Here is a 27276-nt window from a genome sequence, read left to right as displayed (position 1 = left end):
ATGAGTTAATTACATTATGATTGACATTATTATTACTAATAATGAGTTATGAGAACCTATTGGAGACTAAAGCAGATTTTGGTTATTATAAGTGTAATACCTATTCAATAATATTAGGTCGATAAGATAAGACCACATGAAAATGGGACTTAATATGTTCAAGTTGAGAACCTAGTCATGAGATTCAAGGCATTATCTACAAGGTAGAAAGGAAAGATAAATTAACATTTAATCTAGTGAGGACAACAATAAATGTAGGTTATAATGACAACAAGACAAATGATTACATTTGAAAATTGGTTTTAAATTATGATGACATCATTATTGAAACATTTTAACAATCTGGGGAATTAACCCTAGAAACTCACACACAAACCCCTCGTAATATGATAAAGGGATATTGCTAGGAATGTTGATATGTTTAACTTGATTGAAAGGATACTAGTTAACAAGTCTGCACATTAGTGATTTTCACTTAGGACATATATATTGAGATCCATTTTATATGTTTTAATGATGATGTAGATATGACTTCAGTGTTTCATAATTATAAGTATGGTGATAGAGTTTAGAATGGAAATTTTGTTATGTTAAGAAAGATAAATGTTGATACACATATTTTGATTTTGCAATGTTTTGAATATTTTATGGAAAAAAAATTAGATGAAAGTTACTTTTATATGTTAATGCAAGTTATGTGATATTGAATCATGCTGCACTTATCTATATGTATTTCTATAATATTTCATTTGGGCTACTGATGGTTAAGTTGAGTGTTCAGGAAAGATGAACCATGGAAATTATTTTTGGAAACAAGGTTCAAACCTATGTGAACACGAAGCCAAGGTGAATCTTTGGAAGATTCAAAACCTCGTTGTAATGTGTTTATTTTGTAATGTGATTGTGCATGGGTGTTATAAGTTAAAAGAACATAATTGATTAGTGACATTCCATCGTGATGTGTAAAGTATTCAATGTGTGTGTGTGTGTCATTTGACACTTGTGTTGTCTATGTGTAAATGACATGTCATGTAGGATTTTGGGCATGAAGTCACTTCACCTAAACTTAATCCCATTATGAAATTTAGTTAACCAACCTTGTAGAGTGTTAGGATGAGTCACCTTCATGATGGAATTCAAATTTAAATTTGGCAGGAACTTTAGAGAGTCTAAAAGTGGTTCCTAAGTGTTATTTTTGGTGAAAATAAGTCTTCCATATGGTAGTAGTATGGGTTGGGGGTCTAAATATACCCATAAGTTGGTCTAGGGGACTTAGGAGACCGTCTAAACTAGTCATTTTCAAGCCAATCCGAAAATTTGAGTGTCACATGACTTCTTCCCTCATCCCACCACATGGTTAAGGTTTTGTTGGTAGAAAGGTACAAGGGTGTAAGAGGGGTAGGTGGGGATGGAAGTGGAGATCTTTTTAGGGAGCTTGTGCCAAACTTAGTGGTTGTTCACCCACTCTCTAATTGTAGAGACACTTAGGGTTTGAAGGGAGAAACTTAAAAGAAAAGAAGGGAAGCTCTCCATCACCATTTTACATAACCCTAGCTTGGAAAGAGGTTAGTTCTTCATGCCATGTTCTCTCTCATCTCATGAAAGTTGAAAGAAGGAAAATTGGAAGAATGTTCTTCTAAGATGTATGTGTTTACATTTGGTATGTAGTAGTTGTTGCACATGTAAATGAGCATGTTGGATTCACTTGCATTTGATTTTGTTTCTTGATTTTGTTATGGTGGATTGTGTGTTGCGTTGGGTGTGAAGGCTTCACTCACCCTTGGGAGGGAAGAGAAGCCTTGGGGTGAAGGGGTTAGTTGGGCTTTTCATTGGAGTTGAGAAATCCTTCTCTTGGAGAGGGGATAGTTTTCATGGAGTATGTGCTCCATTGAAGCCATATGCCTTTCTACTGTTGTATGGGAGGATAAGTGAGGATATGTGAAGAGGAGTAAGTGTTGATAGCCTTGTTGAGGCATGTGATATTGATAGCCTTTTTGTGGCATGTTTCTTGGAAGCATTATTGAAATATTGCAATTGCAAGATTTGTTGTTTCACAAGGATATGGCATTCTCCTCCTTGAAGAGCCCACCTTCACCCAATGTTAATGATTCCATCTGTGAATCATTGTGCAAGCCTTGGTTGGGGAGTGTAAATGTTTTGTTAAACTATGGTATTCATTTTGGTTCTTGGTATTGTGATGTTGTTTGAGTGTATCCCGATTGAACCTTGTTTCCCCTAGCACAAGGGTGGCCTCCTTGAGGCCTAGGTTGGGAGGTGAGCCTCCATGGTTCTATAATTTTTATCCTTGCAAGTTTTTGATGCACTTGGATACTTGGAAGTCATGAAGGTTTCATTGCATAAGAGGAGGATTTACTATTGTAGTTGGTTAATGATGGAGCAACAACTTCATCTTGTTATGCATTATATTTGTGATTGTAAGAGTGTTAACATTGCTCCTATGCATTGTTCACTGCAAGGATTGTGCATCATCTTGTGTAGAGATCTTATTTTATGGAATGTTGATAAGGAGAGTCCACCACCTTATGTTCAACTATGATAAGCTTGTTACATGTTATAGGAACAATAGAGAGAGAGCTCCATAATAATGTTGTTGTAGATTTATTATCATGAATATGAATGTATTGGGAAAATAGATTTAGTATCATAGTAGACATTACTATGATGTAAATAAACCTAGCACCTTGTTATCCCGTTATTCTCCATTTTTATAGAAATGACTAGATGCATGATATGCTCAATCTTGAATCTTATGTATGTGTAGAATGTGCATTCGATAGATTTGATTTATCAGATGACAATAATAAACTAGATGTTAGATGATGATGTACCATGCATTTGAAATTCTTGACTTCCATCAAGCAATAATTTGTAATGCAATTGATAAGATTAGATAGTATGTGCCATGATCAAAAAATCTATGAAATGAGATGTTAATTTCATGACAACCAATAAGACACACCAGTAAGACTATGAGTTACAAATGGAATAGATAGCATAAAGAGAAAAATAAAAATAAAAATTCATCAACTTAACTCAATATTTATAGTTGGTGATTAGAAGAAAAAGAAAAAGAAGCAAGAGCTCAAAACTCCAAAGTAAGGCCTATAGGTGCAAATTGTGTTTTGGAAAATGTATGGCAAGAATAGATAAAATCCCCTCCCAATACAATTCAATATAATATTCACCCCCACAATAAAATAATATAAATCTAAATTATGAGATAACCCAATTCCTAGTTATAAGTTACTTACATTATGATAGATGTCAACTTATGAAGTGACATGGGATGAGATGAGTACTTGGAAGCAAGATTACCAATAAAGAAAAATAATAATGAATAAAATAAAATATTAATCAAGTCCACCTTATTTGAAAATAGACGACCATAACTTAGGTTAAACATAAAAATAAAATTTATATTGCATAAGGAGGGAAGGGTCTCACTCTTCATCTACCCCTCCCATGCTTCTTCATGTCTATGAATGCTTTAGGCACTGCCCAACCTAACATAAGTTAGGTGTACCTTGCCACCAATGTCTTAAAAAAAAAACCACCCACCCTAATAGAGTCCTTGGTTAGAAAAAATTTAAGAAGCCCATACTTTGGGAAGTGGGGGGGGCACGTATAAAGGAGAAAAGACTATTCTAGCCTCCTACCTTCTTGGGAAGATGAATTTTTTTTTAAAAAAAAGAATACTTATACTTCACTCCCCTCATACCATGCCTAGGAAAGGACCATGTCAGCAATTAAGTGTTGGGTGAAAATCAATTTCTCTTGGGATTGGGTAATGCTTAAACTTATGGAAATAGGGTGCAAATTTGACTTTGTAAGAAAGCATGTATGCTTGTCCTTTGTAACAAAACATCCTTAGGCACCTCTACCATTGGAGTTAAGAAAATTCGCTTGGTCTAGGAAAGAGTTATGGGGTAGTTGGAGGGGGACAAGTGTTATGTAGGTAAAGATGTGGGTTTAGGAGAAAGGGGTGTTGAGTGATATTTTTTATTAATTATTAGTTGTCCATTATGATAAGGGAATATTATGGGTTGGTTATTGTCTCTTGAAACATATGTATCAAATATAGATTGTATTATCTTAGGTTTATGTTATAAGTAATTATATATATATATATATATATATATATATATATATATATATATATATATATATATAACACTAGCTAATATAATATTTATAAAATGATAATAATGATTAAAGGATGTGTATGTAGAATAGTGAACATGGAAAAATTAAAATGTAATAATAATAACAATATCAATATATAAATATACATTGTTGGCACTATTTTTTTTGTATTGAAACTTCAAGTAGGGGTTAAGATAGTATTAAGATAGGCATAACTAAAGGATGTTTAGTAATATACTATACATAATCAAGATGTTGAGTTTTAGTAATCTATTAAATATAATTAAAGCATGTTAAGTTTAGCATCATAATAAGTATATTTCAATTTTAGTTGTTCTTGATTATATTTTGATTTTACAGATTGTTTAATCATGATTATAGTATATTTTGTTTATATGTTGATTATAGATAATTAGATAATTTAAAGGGAAATAGACGTATCTTAATTTTAAGATAATTTAATTATGGTATATTGAATATAAATATTTTGGAAGTATAATAATTATATATATAATATTGAAGGAATAGTATAGAGCATGGATGGTAGCTTTAATTTATAAGCACTATTAACGATTATGGAAATTTTTAACTTAATAACAATGTTTGTAAATAGAGTGAAAGAAGTATAGTAAGAATGGTAGACACAGGTGATTTTTAAGTAATACTTTTTAAGAACAATTAAATAATAACAATAATAAACATATTAATAATAATATATTATGTTAAGATGGGGCATGCAAGAAATTGTTTTTATAGGTATATTATGCGATGAAATTTTAAGTTCATGTAAAACAAATTATCAGTGCTTACAACCATACCATCTCAATGTAATCAGTATCTAGTAAATCCGGTGACCACCTTATAGGGATCTTGAAAATCCAGAATTCTGAGTGAGACAAAAATTTTTCATCATCATACTTCATCACCTCCAAGTTTGATATTGGTTATGCATCTTATCTCCAATTCACTCTTCTATTTCAAAAAAAAAATAGTTGTGTTTTTTTTGCCTTGTAAAAAAACTAGGGCATGACATTTTGGCATATTCTTGTGCTTGGATTTGAATTTTTTCCATCATTGTATAGAGTTCCTCTTGGAGTAATTAATGTCTAATGATTGAATAGAGAACAAAGTTAGAGAGTAGTAAATATGTTGGATTTGATAGTACATCCCACTACAAAATTTGGGGTCAAATTGCAATGACAATTTGTGACACCAGTGTAATTTATGGTGATTTTCATGTTTTTTTGTAATTGTCCCCCAAGTCATCATGATACTAACATCAGCATCATAATTATGATGCCCATATCAGTATAAACAACAAGAAAAAGAAAACATGACATAAATCATTCCACATTAGTTTTGATTGTGGAGAGCTATGAGTGAAAGAGGGTGGAGAGCTCCAAATGAGGGTGGAGATCTTTGAATGTTATCGTGTCCTTGTGATCAGTGCATTTTTTTGCTATGTTCTCTCAATTTCACTTCTATGTCATTTCTTTGTGATTTCATTGTTGTGATCTTTTCATTTCATTGTCGTGCCCTTTCTCTACAATTTCGCTATCATGCCCTTGTGATCCATGCATTTTGTTGTCATAGCTTTTCTCTTTGATTTGGTTGTCATGCCCTTGCTCTGCAATTTTGTTACCATGCCATGCCCTTGTGATCTATGTTCCCTTTCTCTTTGATTTTGTTTCTATGCCCTAGCATTGCAATTTTCTTCAAGGGCTATGCAAATGTTCATTTTTTTCCTTAAAAATAAGTACCTCTTTATATTTCCTTCTAAACATGTATATTTAGAGATGTTTTTTAAGGTACTTATTACATCTTAGCACAAAAGAAAAATTGATCCAGCTACATACATAATCCATAATCCAAATAATAAAATAATAAAATAATAAAACTCACTCAACCTATGCTACGTGACTTACCTCAAGATCCTCTACAAAAATAATACAAACCAGGAAAAATGGGTAGAGTTTGCAAGAAATTTTACAAAAACATATCATAGAAGATATTTTTAGAAAGAAACTAGTCATAACCTAGTTAAATGGGTTTAGTTGTTGATTAGTTGGGTTGATTACAAATTTATGTAGAACTATCATAAAATTAGGTACAATAAAATGAACAATCAACTATTCCCAGCTAGCAGGATCAAATACAATTTTCCAAGGTGACAAAATTACATATGTAAGGAATTGAAGAATAACTTCAGTGAATAGTTGAGTGTAAGGAGTTGTTTCTAGCTATTGTTTTTGTTGTGTAGTCTCTTTCTAAAGCTGCTCCTTCTCCTTCTCTTTCTAAAGTTACTCCTTCTCCTTCACTCTCGTGCCTTAAATTTTGATTATCAAACTTCTAAATATCTACCTCTACATTATCTAATATCAACTTCACATTGTGTTGTAACTCTAGCATAGGTGTTTGATCATCAATAGGTTTCATTTCAGCACTCATTTCAACATTGTTTTTTTCTTCTATGTATGTATGTATATATGTATGTATGTATATATATGTTTGTATATGTATGTATGTATGTATGTATGTATGTATTTATGTATGTATATATATGCATGCATGAATTTTTTTTTTTTGTGTTTGTGTGTGTGTGTCTATGTATGTATGTATATATACAAAGAGATCTTATGGATTATGAAAAAAAGAAACATGACATTAATCAATCCCCATTTGCTTTGATTTATTGTGTAGAGTTCAATCTACTCCTCTTCAAAAAATCCAATCTATTCCTCCAAAAATCTCCACCTCTTCCTTCCTGCAAAAATACAAAATAAAAATAAAATGAGGAACCTTTGTTTTATAACTTGTGAGGGGCTCATCATATCTCCCAAAGGACATCTCTTGACATTCCAAAAAAATGTGTCAAATTCACTCACTCCCCACAAAAAATAAGCATGAATGTGTGTGCAAATTTATATTTTTTTAAATAATGTTTCATATTTAAATTTTCTAATAAAATTATTTCAATCTTTTTTTTTGTGCCTATTTTTTGGGTCCATTTTTTTCCCTATTATTCAAGCCTTTCCATTTGGCTTCCTATTATTTCAGCCATCTATTATTTAGGAATTTTTGTTGTTGTATGATTTAATAATTTTATATTTAATTTAAAAGTTTGTAATTGTTCTGTTTTCTTTTTTATTGACAATGAATTTATTTTGGCATATTCTTGTGCTTGGATTTGAATATTTTCTATCATTGTATAGAGTTCCTCTTGGAGTAATTAATGTGTAATGATTGAATAGAGAACAAAGTTAGAGAGTAGTAAATATGTTGGATTTGATATTACATCCCACTAAAAAATTTGTGATCAAATTGCAATGGCAATTTGTGATGCCAATGTAATTTATGGTGATTTTCACTTTGTTTTTTGTAATTGTTTCACACATCATTGTAATACTGACATCAACATCATAATTATGATGCCCACATGAGTATAAAAAACAAGAAAAAGAAAACATGAGATAAATCATTCCACATTTTTTTTTATTGTGGAGAGCTATGCATGAACGAGGGTGGAGAGCTCCGAACAAAGGTGAAGATCTTTGAATATTATCGTGTCCTTGTGATCAATGCATTTTGTTTCTATGATCTTTCAATTTCATTTCCATGTCATTGCTTTATGATTTCATTGTTGTAATCTTTTCATTTTGTTGTTGTGCCCTTTCTCTACAATTTCACTATCATGCCATTGTGATCTATGTTCCCTTTCTTATTGATTTTGTTTATATGCCCTAGCATTGCAATTTTCTTCAAGGGCTATGTAAATGTTCATTGTTTTTCCTTTTGAATAAGTATCTCCTTATATTTCCTTCTAAACATGTATATTTAGATATGTTTTTTAAGGTGCTTATTACATCTTAGCACAATAGATAATTTGATCCAGCTACATACATCTAGAATCCAAATAATAAAATAATAAAACTCACTCAACCTATGTGAAGTGACTTACCTCAAGATCCTCCATAAAAATAATAAAAATAAGGAAAAATGGGTAGAGTTTGCAAGAAATTTTACAAAAACATATCATAGAAGATATTTTTAGAAAGAAACTAGTCATAACCTAGTTAAATGGGTCTAGTTGTTGATTAGCTAGGTTGATTACAAATTCATGTAGAACTATCATCAAATTAGGTAAAATAAAATGAACAATCAGTTGTTCCCAGCTAGCAAGATCAAAAATAGTTTTCCAAGGTGGTAAAATTACATATGCAAGGAATTATAGAATAACTTCAGTGAATAGTTGAGTGTAAGGAGTTGTTTCTAGCTTTTTTTTTTGTTGTGAAATCTCTTTCTATAGTTTCTCCTTCTCCTTCTCTTTCTAAAGTCACTCCTTCTCCTTCACTCTCGTGCCTTAAATTTTGATTATCAAACTTCTAAATATCAGCCTCTACATTATCTTATATCAACTTCACATTGTGTTGTAACTCTGGCATAGGTGTTTGATCATCAATAGCTTTCATTTCAACATTTTTTTTCATGTATGTATATATGTTTGTATGTGTATGTATGTATATAAATATGTATGTATAGATATGCATGTATGTGTGTGTGTGTGTGTGTGTGTGTGTGGTATGCATATGTGCATGTATGTATGTATATCAGTTCACTATGTGAACTACTTTACATGCATACATACACACTTGCATAGTACTTGTGCTAAATTAACTTAATCATTCATGTCTTGAATTCACACAAGCAATTATCCTTGCATTCAATCGAAATTATTCATATCAAACTAAGTATGCAAAAATCTATTCATGATCATATTCTTTAAATATCACATTGATATAAAAAAATGTTGATTTACAAATCTAGAAAAAAAATGTTGATTTACAAATCTAGAAAAAAAATGTGAAATAATGCAGATTTTTACACAATGTTAGGAAATTATGTTTGGGAAAAAAAAATTACATTCATATTTCAATTAAAATTAAATCAAAAGGGGCAAAGAGACAAAGATAGATACACAAAATAAACTACAGAAACAAAATTAATGGCAATATTCTTTAAAAATCCTTCACTATCATTATGCAAATGAAGTTTTTGTCTCTCAAAGTTGCATGATTGAAAACTAACATTCTTTCTACAAACAGTCTATTTTAATGAAACTCTAAAAAACTCATATTTGGTACAAAATCCAAGCAAATCTTAAAGTTAAATATTGCAAAGACAATCATTACCTTTTTTAGAGGGATTGTCATATGCATGGATGTTTAAATTAAGAAAGAAATTACATAGAAAGCTTGGTCAAGATTTATGGTATGAGATTTCATTACCATGTTTGCATTTGCACTTCAAAATTTTCCTTGAAATATATAATAAAATGAGTCAAGAAAGCTATTGAATCTTCATGCATTTGTCCCTTCAATTCATTTCACACCCAACTACCTATCTTGTAACCGTCCATGCAAATGTTAGACTCAGTAATGGTGAACTCAATAAAGCTTTCTTAGTCTATTTTCCCTCTAGAAATATTATAAAATAAGAGTTGTATTGTAATAGGTGTATTATTATTAAATATATTTCAACTATGATTCTTTCTTTCTGATAACAGCTTTATTATGAAATATTTCAAATATTCAATATGATTGTTTGGATCACCTTTTTGTAATTAGGAAACCAATAATAGATAACAACAATGATAAAAATGGCTAGTTCTTGTTTTCATTACAAAATTAATTAAATTGAGTTATGTTAATGTTCAATATTATTAATATGATTTATTTTCCATTTTAATATACATGACACTAAAATGACATCAAATGTTTTTTAAATGCTAAAAAGTTTACATTGATGAATGCTTCCATTGTAGAAAGCCTCTTGACTTAATTATCTCTTGGTGATTGAGTAAAGATCAAGTACAATTTTCCAAGGTGATAAAATTGCATATGCAGATGTATTTATGTATGTACATATGTATATGTATGTATGTATATATGTATCTCTACATCTCATTGTCACGCCCTTGTGATCTTTGTATATGTATGTATGTATTCATGTATGTATATACATATGTATATGTCTATATATGCATACATACATACATAAACACACACATACATGTGTGTATGTATATATACACATAAAGATACATATAGAGAAGCTTCTCTAATTGCCTGCTAGAGAAAATATAAAGAGATAGATGTTTAGAAGGAAAAGAAAAGAAAATCTACATAGGTACCTCTTATCCCCTTGAAGAAAATTGTAGAGAAAGCACTACTACATTTGAGCACGAATTACACCACAAATTACAAAAAAAACAAATACAAAAATCACCCCAAATTGTCATCACAAATTACCATCACAATTTAACCCCAAATGTTGTAGTAGAAAAGAAATAGAGATGACAAGGGAATGAGACAACAAATAAATTTCAGAGCAAGGGCACAGAGATCACAAGGGCATGAGAATGAAATGTAGAATTCACAAGGACACAACAATAAAATGTAGCAATCACAAGGGCATGACAATGAAATCATAGATCTCCACTGATCTCCACCAAGAGCATGGAAATGAAATGTAGATCACAAGGGAACAATAATAAAATATCCACCAATATTTTGAGCTCAGAGTTCTCCACCAATGTTCATATCTCTCTACCCTTGTTCGAAGATCTCCACCCTCTTTTGTACACAACTCTTTACAGTCAAAACAAATGGAGAATAAATTATATCATGTTTTCTTTTTTTATATATAAAATAAAATTCACATTATGTTATAGCTTTCGCATAGTTTTTTGATCTTTGATAGCTTTCATTTCAACATGTTGAGCTGTCATTATGCACGATACTAAATGGAAGGAATTCTCTCGAACTCCTCTCTTGAAAATCCAATCTTGTGAATCAACTCAAAGGTTTCGGGTGATTTTGTGACCTAATGGAATCCACTCGGTTGAATATAAATGTTTTTGTTCACAAGGAGGCCTTTTCTTGTTTGAATGATTTCAAATAAGATGTAGAATCACTCACTATTTCAAAATAAATATACAAAAGAACTATGTTTTTATATTTTTCTATTTATTTATGAATGCAATCTAAAAATGCAACAAATATGAATTCCTAAATTAGCAAGGGGTTAGTAAAGGGTACCTTGGAAGTTTCTTTGGGTTAATAGTGGTACCAGCTACCTTTAAATATGTAAATGTTTTGAACTAAATGTAATATGCTCTAAGTACCATTATTTGTACCACTATATCCTCTGATAACCTCTTTGCATAATCTCCTTCTATGAATTAGATGATGGCAACTATGAGTGCATCATTAAATACTCTTTACTTTTCTCTGAGAGCTTCTTCTTCACCAACTAAGGGTAGATGATGTATGGCCATGCATTTGGATCCTACATGCTACCTCTTTTGTACAACCCTAGATAATCTATCACCTTGGCAATTAGAAAGTATAATAAATATGAGGTCATATAAAATTTCCTTTTATTCATGGCCACCACCAATTGCTCACATAAGTTCTTGCTCAGAGTGGAAGCCCAATCTAGTGGTATTGTCACCTTCTTGATTATTTCAATGAAATGGACCATAAAAATGTTTAAATGCCTAGCTATAGGTAAACCCATAACTCTTCTCAATAGGATAATGGAATATCCGATATCTTCAACCATATATCCTCTAGTCATGTTAACCTTGCCAGTCTTCTTACCCAAAGGAGTCTTCTTGATAAGGTATGAGGAATAAATGATCTATGATGCCTCCTTAATATGTTATTGGTACCACCTTTCTACCTATCCATATGTAAGCCTGATGAACTGATCTACCTATGGGAGGTGGAATACTTTCTTGATATTCTTAGGGCACAAATCCCAAATAATTTCTCTAGTCACACTCTTAACCACCCTTTCCTCTAGGACCAAGTGTTTTTCAAGTGTCATCACAAGCTCCAAAGATTGCACCGATATCAGGTGTGGAGCTATGTTGACTAGTCCAGATTAGATAAGTGTAGAAACCATTTGTGATCTCTTGGTGGGCTTGCTGCAAATCTTAAGAAATTCCCTAAAATTTGTGTGTCCCAATTCTATATCCTTGATATTTGAGTAGTCATCCTAAAATCTTGTTTTTGATGGAACTCCTTAGAACTTGAAGACCACCAGTTTTAGTGCCATTTTCTTGCCCAAGGAAACTAATAAAGATGCCATTATATATGCACACAAAAAATATCCATTAGTCTAGGATTGAAAAGAATATGGAAAATTCAAACACTAGCGAACATAATTTTTAAAGTAAAACTACTCACAAACATAAAAAAACTCATTTTAAGCTCACAAAATAAAAGTATAGTGCACCAGGCATGCCAAGAAAGTGGGCTTGATGTGCAATACTTATCAATTTTTATAATTTTCACTCAAAACTTTAGGTGCACACTAGTACACCAGGTTAGGTGCACTAGTGCACATCTAATACTTGGGCTTTTATATATTATTTTGTTTCATTTTAGGTTTTTATGCTCTTTTTCTTATTTTGAAATCCAAGGTGCACATTAGCTCACCAAGTCAAGTGCACTAGTGTGCACTGGCTTGGTTTTCCTTTGTTATTTTTCTTTTAAAGTTTTCAAGGTCCATGGTGTGCACTAGCGGACCAAGTTGGGCATGCAATTGCACATGATATACTTTAGGTAAATCTTGTTTATTCGTTATGTTTTTAAATCTCAAGGGTGAGGAGTAGGAGTCGTACCTAGCAGGTGTGATAGCTTCGATCAACGATGTTTAGTGGAGGGAACAAGGATGTGGGATGCATAAGTGTAGAGTTTGAACTTGTTGAGGCATGAGGATGTGATGAAGGAGGAGATAAGGTAAAGAGTGTAGGGGAGGTTTATAGCCCTTAGAGTGAGCTCGGTGAGAGATTCGTAGCCCCGCAACCTCGCAACTGCACTAAAAAGATTTTGCCTTCTTCTGGCACATCAATGCACCTAAATAGGTGTGTTGGTGCATCTATTTTTTCAAAAAAGGCCTTTGGCCTAAAAATGTCAAATTTTTGAATAAAGAACTTCTTGGGCAAGAATCAAATGTAGACTAGGAGGATTGGGAAAGACTTCAAAATAGCTTGAAGCCTAGACTAGGAGTCCAAAAAGCCAAAATAAAATAGGGGAGCCCCATTTCTATTAGGAAATAGGATGTGCATTGTAGAATCCACAACAAATAGCCCCAACAAAAGGAAGAAATGATAGGCATTTCTTCATCAGCAAACATTCCTTCAAGATGTTTCAAATACCAACTAAATTTTAGAAGTTCCAAGTGTATTTCCAATGACTTCATAGTCAAAATTTTAGGATCTAAAACCTCCAATCTCAGTGTGTGCTCCGTGCATTTATTTCATTCAATATCTCAGGATGTAGTCTTATAAAAAAAAATTGACAACATGAAAGCAATGTTTCAGCCCATTTGGTTCATTCATCGAGAATCTCCATGAAGGTCATTTATTGATCCATTGTTTGACTAGATGAGAGAATCAGTTTGAGGGCTCTTGGTGGGCTGTCACTTTTCTTTTAAATTTTTGTAGAAAATCCTTTGAATTATCTACTCCATGTAGTTAATAATGTTGTCATTTGACTCTTGGATGAAGCATTATTTTGATACTAGATAGCTTATTCTGAATGTGTATCTATTTTCCCTTTTTAGATCTTTTAGAATCCTTCAGTCTTAACACCATTCTTTCTTTTTATTTATTTTTTCTTTTCCTTTTTCCTTTTTAATTTTATTCTATATCTTAACTATGCTTAGACTATGTAGCTAGGACATGAGTGTCATTTCTTGGATTCGATCTTTTGTGAACATCCCTAGCATTCCTCTTTTAGAACTTTTTAAAAACTCTCACACCAAACAATGATCTTAGTAATCCTTTGAGAAGACCCCTCTATTTGAAAAAATTGGTGGTTTGCACCATCCCTTGCTACTTCAACCTTAATTCAACAACACTTGAGACAATCAATCTTTAAATTTGCAAAGTGTCAAGAACTTATTGGTTTAGGATCCTGCATTCAACACCAAAAGTCCTCCTATTACTGCAAGTAACATCCATTCCTCAATTGGTATAAGACATACCATCATCAAAATGTTTTGACAAGGAAATAACCTCTTCTTGAAATTGAAACCAAAAGAGTAGTGGGTAAGATATGTCAAGGTAAAATCTTGAGTGCACATTACCCCCTGGACTGACACAACTTTGAAAGAAAACATGTGACTAAAAGAAAACACACAACTGAAAAGAAAACACACTTGTAGAAAATAAACACACTTGTAGAAAATAAATCTATTTTTATTTTATTTATTTTTTGGGTCTTCTAGGATTCAAAATAATGTTTTAAAAATTTCCCATTGACTAGTAACAGAACTAATTCCCCGTATAAGGAACTGAGCCTAAAAGTATTTTGTCCAAGAATTTATATGATCTGATAAGGGCCAATCTACAAGTGTTAAAACTTGGTGTGGCTGCCCAAGTTTTCTCTCAAGGATTTTGGTCATGAGCCTCTTATCAAACCATCTCTTCATGATAGCTTGATGTTTTTCCATGTGCTCCAATACAACTATTTGTTTCTTGTCCATCTCTAAAAGATTCATCAGTCTGATCTATACTTTGTCAGCATCTTTACCATACCCACTCATTAATTTCAAAATAGGAATCCTAAGATTAAGTAGGAATACTAGTTATTGTTCATAAACAAGAAAATATGGAGAGGTCCCCAAATAAATCTTGAGCCTCACTCAATCTATCCATAGAGCATAATTGAGTTGAGTATGCCAATCTTTAGGATTCTCCTTCAATAATCATCTTATTACTTTGATCAGTTCTTGTTTGTGGACTTAGCTACCTCATTCCCATGTGGGTAATAATTTGAAGAGAACTTGATAATAACTTGATTATCAAATACCCATTGAGTCAAGAATACTAATGCTAAAGCTGATTCATTATCACATATAAGGGCGAGTGGCATCCTGAATCTAGTAACAATGTGTTCCTCCAAGAAATTTGTTACCACCTTAGCAATGCAATTTCTAAAAGTTTATGCTTCTGTCTATTGCATACAGTAATCAATGACTATGAGAATATAAGTGTTTCCAATTGATGATGGTGGATTTACTGGACCAATGAAATCCAATCCCCACTTTGTGAAGGGGCACACCTCATAGACTAGTTGTAATGGCATTGCTAGGTGTCTTTCTCTATTAGCACTAGTTTGACAAATATGATAGGAACGTGGATGCTCAAAGGTGTCTTTGAATATTGTCGGCCAAAAATAACCCAATCTTAAAATCATATGAGTAGTCACCTCTTTAGAACCATGCCCTATACCATATTTATTATGAAACTATTCTAAAACTTCCTTTGCTTCCTCGTGTCCCAAGCATTTCAAGTAGATCCCTTAATAATTTATTTTGAAAATTTTTCTATCATGCAACACATAGGACTTGCAGCTCATTTTAAGTCCCCTATGCTATGACCTATTCATCCAACTGGGGTACTAATTTTGTAGAAGATAGTAAACAATATCCTAGTACAAGACATCTGTCGTTACACCTTGACCAATATCAACTTGAGATACTATCATCCCCTTCTGGTCATTGTCATTTGTTTCACTATCAAACTTAATTTTTTTTCATTACCAATTTGGTTATCAGCTATCATTCTTGATAATCCTTGAACCCTGACTAAACTCATGGGTTGGATCTCTAGATCAAATTCTTACAATATCACCATCCATTTACCTCATCTTTCACCAAGTTCATTTTGCATCAATAATGTCTTTACTATTGGATCAGGTACAATAGCATACACCTTGCTCCTTAGTCACAATAGCATAAAACTTCTTTATCACTTTAATCAAGGAAAAATTTTGTTTATCAAGGTTGGAATAGTTCAACTCAACATTCCTTAGAGGGCAGCTCATAAAATCAATAGGTCTTTCATCTTCCTTCTCCTTCTTCCGAGTTAGGATCCCAACACATGAATGTTCTAAAGTGAAGGAATATATCTTAAAGGGAAGCTCATTTTTAGGACTTACCAATACTGGAGCTATGGAAATGCCTACTTTGATGTCTTCAAAGTATATCTTTACCTTAGGAACCCATTCCATTTTAGCCCAATTTTTGAGTAAATCATTAAGAGGATGCACTATCTCTGCAAATCCACTTATGAATTTTTGCACAAAATTTATCTTTCCAAAGAAAGACTTGAGTTTCTTCTGACTATTGGGAGGTGATAACTTCAAAATGGCTTTAGCCCTCTAAATATCAATGGAGATGCCAACTTCATAAATGACATGACCTAGGAGCTTTCCCTTAGTGACCCCAAATGAACATTTCTTGGGATTGAGAGATATGCCATATTTATGACACCTATTGAATACTTGTCTTAGATTGGCAATGTGAGTAGTTTGATCCTTTGAAAAGATAGTCAAATCATCCATGTAGATAACTATACATTTATTAATCAATCCCTTAAAAGCTTCCTCCATGGCTCACTAAAATGTAGCCCCTGCATTAATCAATCTAAATGGCATTCTCTTGTAGGCAAAGGTTCCCCATTTGGTTCTAAAGGTCATATTTAGCCTATCTTCTTCTTCTACCATTACCTAATTATATCTTGAATATCTATCCAAGAAAGACATCATTTTCAAACCATTCACAATTTGTAAGACCTCATCCAATGAGGGCAATGGGTAGTTGTCCTTTTGAAATACCAGATTCAAATTACGAAAATCTATGCAAAGTTGACTATCCCCGATCTTTTTTCATATAGGGACTAAATTGTCCACCCACATAGAATGTTACACAGGGAAGATAATCTTATTATCCAGTAACTTCTTAACTTCCTTCATTATTAGGGACTCAAGGATAGGATTGACAAGTCATTGCCTTTGTTGGAAAGGTTTGGCATCAGGTTTGAGTGGAATATCATGTGCAATAATCTAAGGATCATATGTCTTCAGTTCTTCATAGCTCTAGGTAATGACATCCTTATATTCTATAAGCAATTTGAGAATGTCTTCCCTTTCTTATGGATTGCACACTGTCCCAATTCTTACCATCTTAAGATCATCTTCTATTCCTAAATTGTATGAATCACATTCCTCAGTCCCTTTCTCTTTAGTGGTCCTTTTATTAAACGTTGATTCATCATGATAAAAAATGTGCTCCAACTTGATCATCCCCTTGGGAATAGTATTAGTTTTTAGATTCAAGATTCCATCTTCATCTTGAGTTGCACCATCCTTAGGTGTGTCATCTAGAGTGTCATCAATTTCTTGCCCCTTAAAGTGGTTGTTGCACATAATAAATTCAAGAATATGTTGATCATCCTAAAACTTGAAAGTTCATGATATTATTGGGAATAGATGGAGAAGAAACCAAGTTTGTTCTTTCAACTAGTTGTAATGTACTTGCTAAAATAGCGAGGGCATCTACTACCATGTTTTTCCTTTATGGAATAGACTTTATGTTCAAAGCTTCAAAATAATCTAGTAGATCCCACACCCTTTTTCTATAAGCAAGAAACCTCTTATCATTACAAGAATATAATTATTTCACTTGTTGAATAACCAACTAAGAATCTCCTTTGACTATGAGGGTTGTAACTCCTTTCTTGAGTGCAAAAAGAAGTCCTCGAATCAACACTTCATATTCTGCAACATTGTTAGTACATCTAAACTACAATCGATATGCTGGATAGAAAGACTTACCCTTTGGACTAATCAACTCAATACTTGTACCGGCTCTTGATTTTCATTTGGAACTATCAAAGAGAAGTGTCCAAATTCAGCTTTCCTTGAGTTTCCTAACCTTATGCTTATTTGTCCTCAATTTTTCCTTTACCTGGGCTTGGAAGGATTGTCTCTTCGGTGCCCATTGTAATCTTTCATGGAGTGAGATTACTGATTTTCTCTTGTCATTTCTCGAAACTAAGAGCTTATGGTTTTCTTGTTTGTCTTGAATTTCACCTATCAATTCTTTGATTTGATCCATTTTGGGTTTAGGAAGGACAACTACCAAAATCCATCCCTAGCCTTTATGTTTTGCCTTCTTCTTTGTACTTTGATCATTCTAGGTGGAGGAGAAGAAAAACCTCCGCCATCTAAAGAAGTATCACTATATGATGCTTTTAGATCTTCAATTTCCTCTTTAATCTCTTTGATAGTGTCAGACACATTTGTAAGACTTTGGTTTTTTGCGAGCTCATTTTCTTGATCATTGACTTTCTCTACTCCTATCATTTGTGTTAAGATCTTAGCAACTGCTTCTTGACATGATGAACATTAAAACTTTGAATGGCTAACTTTATATAATCAAAAAAACCCTAGAAGAAGGAGGATATTGGGGTTAGCTTCTCCTTCCAGACACTGTAAATTAACTATCATATGGTTTATAAATTTTTTAATCATCTTTTTTAACTTTGGTTTTGCATCTATTTTAATTTGATTGTTCAAACCTTTCCATGACAACCAAAGCTGGGTTAAATATGTGGAAAACCATCCCCTTAGGCACTTCATCCATTCTCTAATTAGGAGTAATCTATATGTCTTCGGGATATCAACTACATGTATATCAATGACATCTTGAATTCGTGGGTTGACTGTTAACTGTATCCAAACATCTTTCAATACGCCACTAACTTTCACCTCTATCTTGTCCAACTGTATCACTATTCGATTGGTAGGTTGAGGGCTGACTCCTAACTTTTGCACTATGGACAATGGCATGACATTACATGAAGCTCCTAAATCAATAAGGAAATTGTGAAGATTCTTCCCATATATTCTAATGTTGAGCAAAAAAAGGTGCCCCTCAACCTTGTCTTTAAACATGGTGGGTAATGCCTCCACAACATTAACTTGTTGGGATGTTGTCTTTTGAGAGGTAGTATTCATATTATGGGGTGCCTTGGTATGATCTAGGGTCTTCATGAGCACTTCTTATTGCTGTGGAAAATTTTGCAACATGTCAAACATGGACATGTTGGCCTTTTTTTGCTTCAGGTTTTCTACAACACTATACTTTTCAGTAGACCAAGCCGGGTTTTTTAATATTGTTGGTACATTTCCTTGGTTATGATTTTGTTGTCCTCCATATGGTGGCCTAATTGGTGTCAAGTTGGTTGTAAAGTGGGAGGAATTCCATCTATCATAGGTTATTTTATACTTCTCAAATTGTATGTATTTCGATTATTGTTATAGAAAGAAAACATCTCTTCATGCTAAAGGTCAGGTTCTTGGCTAAATGGGAATGAGAATTCTTCATTGATTGGCTATTCTACCTGTGTATTTTGTGCAGAATCATAGGATTATAATAACATAGCATTAAATTGCATAGGGGGAACGTTGCTATTTACCTACAAATTTTGAGTCATTTCTTGATTTCCATCATAATATGAACCCTCATTATTAGATGCATTTTGACCATCATCATACTGATCGATATCTATGTACTGAACATTATTGTTCTTATTGTCTGCAGGGATTCTTCATTATTCAGATGAGTGTTCCATTGTCAATTTTGTCTTTGGAAGCCATTATTATGATCAAGAGGATTGAATTTATTCCCTCCATTATTGTTTCTTGTATTGTTGTTCCCACTAAAGTTCCTGTTATGATTTTGGCCATAATTGTTGCTATAGGGACTAATGTTGTTCCTTTGAAAACTATTATTATGTCCCTGTGAAAACCTTAGATGAGTTAGCTTGTTGTTCATTTGTGACATAGTTTTTTTCATCTGACCAAATTTTAAAATAAAGCTATTGTCTACTTCAGTGGCTACTACTACCTTTTGCTCAAAGAAGGAAGCTTTCAAAGGTTCATACCTTAGATATGTTAGAGTGGGGTTTTGTGGAGCAGGTTCCTATTGTAATCGAACTAGATTCATAGGTATTAACTGACTAAGCATCATAGGTACTCTAACAGGGTATGTTGGCATTGCCATGACAACTTGGGCTAGAAGCATCAATCCTCCTCCATTAGGATTGGCTTTCTTAGTAAAAGTTATTGCTTTTGCGAAGACTTCTTCCAATGTATCAATATTTATTGTAGGAAGTTTTCTCAAAAAGATAGTAGTAAGAGGGTCCATAGCATTTAGGTAAATCTGAATAGTTGCTTCAATTGGTATAGTATATGGTGTTTCCAATCTATGATACACCATATGAAAGCAATGATTGAAGTGAGAAACTATCTCAGTTGGGTCCCTTTTGATTGATATGAATTGTTGATGTATCACTGCTAGGTTGATAAAAGTTTTGAATTGTTCTAAGAACAATTTTTTGAAGGCATCCCAATCTCCAATACATCGAGGTGGAAAATTGACATACCAATTGTAGGAAACTTCCCCCAAAGAGAAAGGGAATAAACAAAGGACCACATCCTAATTGGCAATCTATTTTTTATTGTAAATTTCTTTGAATACTTTAATGTGGTCCTTGGCAGTTTGTATTTCTGCATAAATGAACCTTGGGAAAAACTTCTCATGATTCTTAGGGAGGTCATGGAGTGCACCTCTCAAGTTTATTGGTGAGTCTACAATGTTTGTGAAAAAGGCCATTTGAAGATTTTATGGACCCAAGGGTGGTTGTTGTGGAGGTGGAGTTGAAGAAGATGGTGAAATATTGAAGGGAAGTGGTTGAATTCAAGGTATTCCTTTATCACTACAAGGCTTACAGAATTGGTTAAGCTTGAGAAACTCGTGTGCACTTTAGGAAGATCTCAAAGCTCACTAAAATAGAGATTTTGGATCAAGATCCTCCAGTTCGCATCAATTCTAGAAAAAGTGCACCTTTGCAGAAACATACTTTCTCACAAATAAGGCATAACTAAGAATTTAGTGCACTAGTGCACTTGAATTTTCCCAAAAACTCAAAAAAAAATTGAACTTGTAAAAAGTGCAGAATTTCAAAACTTTGGCAGAATTTTCTTCTATTCCAAAAATCAAAATGGCAGCCCTCCTAGTGCTACTTCTGTTGAGATGTCATTATGCACAATGCTAAATGGTGAGAATTCTCTTGAACTCCTCTCTTGAAAAGTCAATCTTGTGAATCAAATCTAAGGTTTTGGGTGATCTTGCAACCTACTAGAATCTACTCAGTTGAAGATAAATGTTTTTGTTCATGAGGAGGCCTTTGCTAGTTCAAATGATTTTGGATAAGATGTAGAATCTTCTCACTACTTCAAAATAAATACACAAAAGAACTATGTTTTTGTATTTTTCTTGTTTATTTATGAATGCAATCTAAGAATACAACTAATATGAATTCCTAAATTAACAAGGGGTTAGTAAAGAAAATAACAAGAAATTTAAAGCAAATAATCGTGAAAGTAAAATCCTAATGGACATAAACTATGAAAACAACATGTCTATGAGTTAAACTTATGGAGATATCAATGGGTAACCGATGAAAATAGGAGCGACTCTTCCTTGATTCCATTGATACAATTGTCAATGGAAAACTTAATAACTATATGATATCTCACTCTTCATCAAATCACAAAGCCATAGAAAGTGTGCTCATGCGAGACAAAGAGTTATGTAGGCACAACTTGGTGATTTCTTCTCGAGCTAGATACATTAGTAGAATTTGTAAAACTGTAGCAAACACTGAAATTAAAAGATCACACAACTAGAAATAACACAACAAACTTTTGGCTCAATCACAATTCCATGAACATACACTCACAAAACAATGACACATTTAGACAAGAATCTCTACACTCCAAACTCAAATGATGGCCCTCCTTCTAGCACCACTTCTATTTAGCTATCATTATGCATGATGCTAAATGGTAGGAATTCTCTTGAACTCCTCTCTTGAAAAGTCAATCTTGTGAATCAACTTTGAGGTTTCAGGTGATCTTGCAACCTACTAGAATCTACTCAGTTGAAGATAAATGTTTTTGTTCATAAGGAGGGCTTTGCTGGTTCGAATGATTTTGGATAAGATGTAGAATTTTCTCAGTACTTCAAAATAAATATGTAAAAGTACCATGTTTTTGTATTTTTTCTATTTATTTATGAATGCAATCTAACAATACAACTAATATGAATTCCTAAATTAACAAGGGGTTAGTAAAGAAAATAACAAGAAATTTAAAGCAAATAATCATGACAGTAAAATCCTAATGGATATAAACTATGAAAACAATATGTCTGTGAGTTAAGCTTACGAAGAAATTAGTGGGTAACCAATGAAAATAGGAGCAACACTTCCTTGATTCCATTGATGCAATTTTTGGTGGGAAACTTAATAACTATATGATATTTTACTCTTCATCAAATCACAAAGCCATAAAAAGTGTGCTCATGCGAGACAAAGAGTTATGCAGGCACAATTTGGTGATTTCTTCTTAAGCTAGATAAGTTAGTGGAATTAGTAAAACCATAGGAAACACTAGAATTAAAATATCACATAACCAAAAATAACACAATAAACTTTTGGCTCAATCACAATCCCATGAACATCCATTCACAAAACAATGACACATTTAGGCAAGAATCATTACACTCCAAATGTGAGCACCAAAAGCATAATATTATTGCAAAATAATAGTGGTGAGGATTGCATATTACAATCCTATATTTATAAGAAATCATCTCCTCAATTTGTATTGAGAGTGAGAGATTTCTTCATGCAATAATCAATCCATCTACAAACTAACAATCTAACTAGTGCTTAGTAGGACTCCATCCATTTTCATATTCATTAATTCGATGCATGAGCCTTTACATGTCATAAAACAAAGACATTATGAGAAAATAAGAAGAAGAAAGCCTTCAATCAATGTAGAAGTGTCCATAAGTGTCAAAAATAGAAGCTAATCCTTCACTAGGCATCTGCCAGAGCTAAACTATCATCAAAATGTGTTTCCAATGCACAGAAAACTCTTATTTTGGAACTAGAAATTAACTATCGATGCACCTCAGGAAAATGTGCACCTTGGAAGAAAGTGCATAAGTGCACCTGTTCCCCTCTAACTTCTTCAAAAAAAATCTTCCAACACTTTGTGAAAAGTGCACCTAGTGCACTCGTGCACCAGTGCACCTTAGAGGTCCACAATTACAAAATTTCACTAAGTGTCAAAATTGAAATTTTGGCTTTTGGCTTTTGTCCCTCTTCATACCAAAGATATTTCTACATGCTTGCCCTTGAATTTCTCAATAATATCCATGATCTTTGCTACATTTGGTGAATCCAAAACATAATACTTATCCTTAACCTTTTCCTGGTAATTATCTACATCTATATGAGTCTTAGCAAAATAACTGAGTTTAGTATCTAACTCCAACAAGGCTTCTTTTGTCCTAAATTTTTGTCAGATATCTTCATCACTAGAAGCTTCATCAAAAATATTCCTAAATCTATGAACTATCACCTCAACTAGTACTAGCTTTTCTTGTGCATCATCCTCAAAACTGTTCAAACATGCATCACTATAATGTTTCTCTGCCTACAAAATCTGCTCTTGGGCTTGGTCCTTGAGTCGATGGATCTCCGCACTTAATGTTTCCATTACTTTATTAATATTTTTTATCTTTTCAATCCAATCATTAATTAAATATAACTCCTCTATGGTATATACACCCATAAGTGTTCTATACCTCTACCCTTTATGGCCTGTCACACCTGTAAATCCTTTCCCCATGTATGTACCTTATCCATAATATTGAAATTTTTCTTAAAAATTGATACCATTTTATCTACATTTTTTGCATAACATTAAGTAGCTTTAGATTTCCTTGGATGATAAGCATTCCCTTTTCCTCAAAACTTTTCCCCCCATTGCTGAAAAGCATTCAAAAATGGATCCAATTGTACTCCTCCCCTATCTCTTCTTTGAATTGTTGCATTTAGAGTCTCCTTGGGGTGTTCAAGATCCAAGGGACCAACAACTTCTGCTAAATATCCTCTTAGGATTTCATTCTACCTATGAAGTTTCATTAGTTTTCCCCTTCCTATTCTAAACTTTTGAAAAACTCCTTCATCCCCATTGTAACCATCAACTTGGTTGTATCCAATGTGGGCTTCCTGAGCATAACCTCTCTGATCTGATAATCTTGTGGACCCAAATCTTCTATTTCTAAATTAGGAGGAGGGATAGCCACTTTTACAAATAAATCATGATTCTAATAATTGTTGATGAATGTTAATTCTCTCACCTATCTTGAGGGGGACTCGAGTTTCCTTAGAACCTCAATAACCTCAATCATGTCCTCTTCATTGGCATTGAATTGTGGATTTTTATTTCTTATCACTTATTTGTGTAACCACCTTGGAATATATTACATCAAAGGCCTACCTCTCAAGGATGATGGATTTTTCTCTACTATTGCATTTCCCTTATCACTCCTTTCTAGGGTTTTCTCCCTCTGTGATGGCTCTTCCTCTATAGTTTCTATTTCAGTGGAGCCCACAATTCTTACCTTAGTGTCCTGAGGAACTTGCCAAGGATATTGAACCATTTTCCCTTCCCCAGAAACTTCATCAGTTAATACTTTTTGTGGCTCTTCCTCCTATTCCTTTTGAACTTGTTCTTCTTCAGTACTTGGAGGTAGGGGAGTAGTAGAGCCTTTATCCACAACTAAAGCTTGCAATGGGGATGAAGGAGTTATCTTAGGACCATATGAATTTGGTGGCATTTAAGTCCAATCTCCCTGTTGGGGCTCATTTGTTGGTGTATCCCTGATCTTGTCCCCGATCAATTCTATCTCTATAGGCATAAAATCAAAATCTAACATCTCAAATATGTTAATACCCTCCACATCTTGCTCATCAATCCATTGTTGTATTTCATCCTTTGATGTAGTTTTTTGCAAAGGTTCTTCTAGGATTGATGGTGGTATAATAGTAGAACTTCTCCTTCTTTCTTGCTCTATGGCTCTTGCTAGCTAGGTTCTCCTAGTCAAAGGTAGATTTTCCTCATCATCTTCCTCTTCATCTTCTTCAAGAATAGGTTCCAAAATAGATGGGAAAGGAACTACCCTCTTGGTCACCCTTTTCCTTTTCTTTATCAGAGTCTTGATCTTTCTTTCTTTCTTGGGTGCAAAAGGGGATTCTTGTTCTATTTTCCAAGGTGGAGATACCTCTTGAATCTCAACTCCCATCACCATTTGGCTTGGTGCAGTAGCTGGTTGAAGTTGTGGGTCAATCTGAACTTGTGGTGCCTCAGTATCCTCCAACTATTGTACATTTACTTCTTGTTATTGAGGTGTCAGGATTTTCCTTCTTCTAGTTCATCTCTAAGGGGGATTTCTTTTCCTCTTCCCTTTTCCTGCACTCTTTTGAGCTCTATAATAACCTACTAGCCTATCAAGTTGATGCACAATTTCAAGCCTTGTTGGAGATTGAGCTACAAAGGTAGGAATGGTGACTTTCTTGTTTCTACCTTTTAGTAGGAAGGCTTGTGCATGGAAGATTATTGTTTTAGGTATTGGATCAAGTTCAAATGGCTTCTTAATCCAATCTTGCATCATTTTAATGATGTGCCTATATTGATGGTTGATGTCTATGTTTTCTACCTTGTCAACCTTAGCACTCATAATAGGCTTGTTGCCAATTCTATCTTTGTTAAATAGGGGATCCAGCAACTTGTCAAAATCTTGCTACCATATCTTCAAGGGAATTGTCATTTTTAGGGCCTTCTCTACCAAGTACAAAGTCATCCTACAATAGTCCATTATTTAGACATCGTAGTCATTTGTAGTGTTCATCTAATGGTCTTTAATGGCCTCCTCATGCTAGAATTCCTTTCTTTCTAGATATTGTACTCTCCCAATATTATCAATACATGGCCTTAGAGAATTGTACTTTTCTAAGGGATATTGATTCCATTCACATTCAAAAGATGAAATATCTTGTTTTCAAAGCACTTGAAAAGGTCCTATGGTTAGAGGCCACGTCCAATAATGTTTGTGTTTTTTTTTGACCCTATCGTATGTAGACTCAATTTGTCAAGTAGTCTCCAAGATGATGAGTCTATAACAAGGGTACCTTGGAAGCTTCTATGGGTTGATAGTGGTACTAGCTACCCTTAGATATGTAAATGTTTGGAACTAAATTTAATATGCTCTGAGTACTATTTTGAACTGAATTTAATATGCCACTACATTCTCTAATCACCTCTTTGCATAATCTCCTTTTATGAATCAGATGATGGAAAATATGAATGCATCATTCATGATTCTGTACTCTTTACTTTTCTCTGAGAGCTTCTTCTTCACCAACTATGGGTAGATGATTTATGGCCATGTGTTTGGATCCTTCATGCTACCTCTTATGTACAACCCTAGATAATTTGTCGCCTTGGTGGCTAAGAAGTATACTAAATATGAGGTCATGAAAAATTTCCTTTTATTCATGGCTGCCATTAATTTCTCACATAAGTTCTCACTCAGAGTGGAAGCCCAATCTAGTGGCAGTGTCACCTTCTTGATTGTTTCAATGAAATGCACCATAAAAATGTTTAAATGCCCAACTGTAGGTAAACCCATAACTCTTCTCAATAGGATAATGAAATATCCAATGTCTTCAACGATATATCCCCTAGTCATTTCAACCTTTCCAGTCTTCTTAATGAAAAGAGTCTTCTCGATAGGGTATGAGGACTAAATGATCTATAATGCCTCCTCAATATGTTCTTAGTACCACCTTTCTGCCTATTCATATGTAAGCCTAATGAACTAGTCTACCCGTGGGAGGTAGAATACTTTCTCAATATTCTTGGGGTGCAAATCTAGGACAATTTCTCCAATCACACTCTTCACCACCCTTTCCTTTGGGACCAAGTGTTTTGCAAGTATCATCATGAGCTCTAAAGATTACACTGATATTGGGTGTGAAGCTTTGTTGACTAGTCCAAATTAGATGAGTGCAAAAACCATTTATGATCTCTCAGTTGGCTTGTTGCAAATCTTAAGAAATCTCCCCAAATCCATGTGTCCCAATTCCACATCCTTGATTTCTAAGTACTCATCCTTAAATATTGATTTGGATGGAACTCCTTTGAACTTGAAGACCATAGGTTTTAGTGTCATTTTATTGCCCGAGGAAACTGATGAAGATGCCATTATATCTACACACAAAAAATGTCCACTAGTTTGGGTTTGAAAAAAAAACTAGAAAATTCAAAC

This window comes from Cupressus sempervirens, chromosome 8 (genome assembly GCF_028749045.1).
Source record: "Cupressus sempervirens isolate cs-2001-9-10 chromosome 8, ASM2874904v1, whole genome shotgun sequence".
Lineage (NCBI taxonomy): Eukaryota > Viridiplantae > Streptophyta > Pinopsida > Cupressales > Cupressaceae > Cupressus > Cupressus sempervirens.
The sequence above is the reverse complement of the archived record's forward strand: the minus strand, read 5'-3'. Positions refer to the sequence as shown.